Consider the following 4,177-nt stretch of genomic DNA (forward strand, 5'->3'; position numbering starts at 1 on the left):
TTCCCTCCCAGCTGAGCTGTTCTCCTGTGCTTGCCAGTTCTTCTAAGTTACCTGGACTGGGGACATGCAGCTTGCACGAAATCAGCACTTCACAGTGTTCCGGGGAGTATCTGTCCCGCCGGACGCCTGTTCCAGGCACAGCTAAGCAGGCAGCTCATTTCGGGAGAGTCAGGGCTGGGAAGACGAGAGAATAAACCTGGCCCACCTGGTGATCACGCGCTCCCAGGCAGCAGCTTCAAACGGACTGCCTCAGCCGGGCTCGGTGGCTCAGCCTGTAATCCCGCGCCTTTGGGAGGCCGAGGTGAGTGGATGGCCTGAGCCCGCGGGTTCGAGACCTGCCCCGGCAACTTGGCGAGCTCTCATCTCTACAATAAATCAAAATGAGCCGGGCGTGGTAGCGCGCGCCTGTAGTTCCGGCTGCTCGGAAGGCTGAGGCGGAAGGATCGCCGGAGCCCGGCAGGTCGAGGCTGCGGTGGCCGGGAGTGTGCCATTGCTCTCCAGCCTGGGCGACAGAGTGAGACTCCAACTCAAAAAAAAAAAAGACTGCCTCTTCACTCTCTGCAGCTTAGTGGCCGCTTCCTCCCCTGCCCTGAGCGGTCACCCCTCCCGCAGGACCATCCCCGCCCCAGGTCTGCTTCTGCACAGTCCCGGAATGAGCTCCGAGGCGGGTCTGGCGCCTCGGTAAGCAAAGCCTCCCGGCTGGAATTCCGGGACGCCCCTCCACCCCGCGCACCTGGCGGCCCAAAGCGGGAGCGCCCGGCTCCGAGGCTCGGCCGCTGCCTCTGGAACGCAGAAGCAAAGATTGTGCCTCTGCTCTCCAGCCTCCCGGTCCTCCCGGGGTGGGAGCGAGCCTGGATCCCACAAGGCGACGCTGCCACCCTCCTCTTGCCGGAGAAACCCCGCGCACGCACTTAGCTTAAGCCTGGCCGGACCCCACTTCCTCGGGCCGGTTCACCGCGTCCCGGGTCTGGGGTCGGGTCTCCGGGATCCCCTCTCGGCTCCTGCCGTTTCCAGCCCGGCAGTCAGGCCCCAGACAGGATCTGGTTGGGCCCAGCCAGGCCACCCTTCCTCGGCCGCGGGCCGCACGGGGTAAAATGGTGCTGCCTCGTGGCCTCCACCCAGGCCCCAGGCCGTCGGACCCAGCCGCGTCCTCCTGCCGCCAGCCGGCGAGGAACCCAGGCTCGGAGAGGTCACGCGACTGGCCCCGGCTCACCAGCTGGCTGGCTGCAGCCACGCCAGCGCGAGTCACAACACCAGTCGCGGGTTTCTGCCGGCACAGCCTCCCACCCGACAGCCAGACCTCCTGGAAGTCCGCGCCCTGGAGACAGCTATCCTCCCAGTCGCCCCTTTCTACCCGCTCACTCCCGGGGACCTGTTTCTGGCGAGGGATCTGCCCCGCGGACAGGGCTCTCTGTTCATCGAAGGTCTCCGTTTCTCAAATTCCGAAACCCACTCAGAGCAGAGCAGGCAAAGAGGGATGGAAGCCTCCTCCAGAGAGAGTGAGGGAGTGAACCCCCCTCCTTCTGCCCAGCCCCCAGTTTGGCCTGTCCGAATGGACAGTGCCCGCCCACACTGGGGGCGGGCTTCCTCTCCGTCCAATCGGGAAACACCCTCCCAGACACCCCAGAAATAATGCTTCATCGGCCATCTAGACATTGCTTAACCCAGTCGAGTGGAAACCTAAAACTAACCATCACAATCCCCCAGAGGGAAAGGTGGGGTGAGAAAGACACTTGAAGGTCTGGGTCTACGCAGGAGCTTCCCAGACCATCTGACAACACTACAAACACCAGACCGTTTAAAACACACACACAAGAAACTAGTTGTTGAGATATGCATTCAGAAAAATGCACCCACCGCAAATGTGCAGCTCAGTGAATTTTCAAACGAATACCCACAGCCGACCAGCACCCAGGTCAAGAAGCAGTATGTTTCTAGCATTCCAAAAGTCCCTCTTAGATGACTGGTTTTCAGCTTTTCTTTTTTTTTTTTTTTAAATATAACGACTTAAGGCTATACATTTTCCTCTGAGTATGGCTTTAGTTGCAACCCACAATTTTACACATTATCTTTGTTATCAGTTGAAGTATTTTCTAATCTTCATTGTGGTTCATTCCAGACCTATGCTTTATCTAGAAGTATTTTTACTTAATTTTCAGACATTCAAGGATTTTCTTTTCTTTTTTTTGAGTTGGAGTCTCACTCTGTTGCCCAGACTGGAGTGCAGTGGCCGCTCCCGGCCACCGCAGCCTCGACCTGCTGGGCTCCGGCGAGCCTTTCACCTCAGCCTTCCACGTAGCTGGAACTACAGGCACGCGCTACCACACCCGGCTAATTTTTTGATTTATTGTAGAGATGAGGTCTCACCTGCCCAGGCGGGTCTCGAACCCGTGGGCTCAGGCAATCCACTCACCTCAGCCTCCCAAAGGCGTGGGATTACAAAGTCTGCTTTGCCCAATATTGATCTAGCCACATCAGCTTTCTTTTGATTAGTGCTTGTGTGGAAAACCCTTTCTCATCTCTCTCTCTCTCTCTCTTTTCTTTTTTTTTGCATAGAGGTCTCACTCTGTCACCCAGGCTGGAATACAGTGGCATGATCATGGCTCACTGCAGCCTCCAACTCCTGGGCTTAAATGATCCTCCAGCCTTAGCCTCTCAAATAGCTGGGACTACAGGCATGAGCCACCATGCCTGTCTAATTTTTAAATTTTTTCGTAGAGATGTCTTGCTGTCTTGCCTAGGCTGGTCTTGAATTCCTTGAATCAAACAATTCTCCTGCCTTGGCCTCCCAAAGTGCTAGCATTACAGGAGTGAGCCACTGCACGCAGCTTTTTTCATTCTTTTAATTTTTTTTCTAGGCTTATTGTTGGGTCTTGTTTTTTTAATGCCACATTAGTGTTCTCTTTTAAATAATTTACATATAAATATAGTCATTGATATATTTGAGTTTAAATCAGGAGGTCGAGGCTGCAGTGAGCTATGATTGCACTGCTGCCCTCTAGCCTGGATGACAGAGCGAGCCTCTGTCTCTAAAATAATAATAATAATAAATCTCTTCCAGATGGAATACTCACTGGGGGCCCAAGCACTCCAGAATCTTTTTTTTTTTTTTTTTTAGTTGGAGTCTCACTCTGTCGCCCAGACTGGAGTGCAGTGGCCGCTCCCGGCCACCGCAGCCTTGACCTGCTGGGCTCCTGCGATCCTTCCTCCTTAGCCTTCCAAGTAACGAACTACAGGCGTGCACTACCATGCCTGGCTAATTTTTTTGATTTATTGTAGAGATGAGGTCTCGCCAAGTTGCCCAGGCGGGTCTCGAATCCGCAGGCTCAGGCAATCCACTCACCTCAGCCTCCCAAAGGCGTGGGATTACAGGCTGAGCCACCGAGCCCAGCTGCACTCCAGAATCCTAATGCAACAGTCATCCCAGCAGCCACACTCATCTTGTGGCCAGCGCTTGCCTAGGAAGGAAGGGCAAAGACAGGCCGGTCTGAGGTGAGGAGGGCTTTGCTTGTCCACTCCGAACTCTTCTTTGAAACATCTTTGCAGACACCAGAGTTAGTCATGATCGTGAGCCAGGCATTGAGTGACACTGAAGCATCGAGAGGTGAGGATGTCCCCCAGACACTGAAGTTAGCCATGAGTCAGGTGCTGAGTGGCTAATAAGGAATGTAGTCAGACCAGGTGTGGTGGCTCACTGTGGGAGGCTGAGGTGGAAGGACTGCTCAAGCCTGGGAGTTTAAGAGTAGCCTGGGCAACATAGCAAGACTCTGTCTCTACAAAAAAAATCAGAAAATTAGCTGGGTGTGGTAGTGCATGCCTGTGGCTCCAGCCACTAAGGAGGTTGAGCGGGTACATAAAGTTCAGCAAACTGCTACATGGTGTATTGGCTGCAATTAACCGAGTATCCAACCCAAATTAGTGCAAATGACACAGGAGGTTTTCTGTGTTTGTTCTACTTCACAGGAGTAAGGAGTCTGTTGATGCGGGGCCCATCTGGTGTCCAGCATGGACTCTGGGGCTGTGTGCTCCTCGTCCCCATCAGGGCCTATGGCAGAGAGGCTGGCTCCGTGGCCGCGGATAGCTGTGTCCTCTGTCCCCTGGCTTGTGCTGTTGGCCTCGGCCTGGAGAATGCCCCCCGAGGATGTGGGGTCCTCGGTGTCCTGGTCCCAGAGGGATG

Source organism: Carlito syrichta, unplaced genomic scaffold (assembly GCF_000164805.1).
Source record: "Carlito syrichta isolate Samal-C Ts95f unplaced genomic scaffold, Tarsius_syrichta-2.0.1 Scaffold301850, whole genome shotgun sequence".
Classification (NCBI taxonomy): Eukaryota; Metazoa; Chordata; class Mammalia; order Primates; family Tarsiidae; genus Carlito; species Carlito syrichta.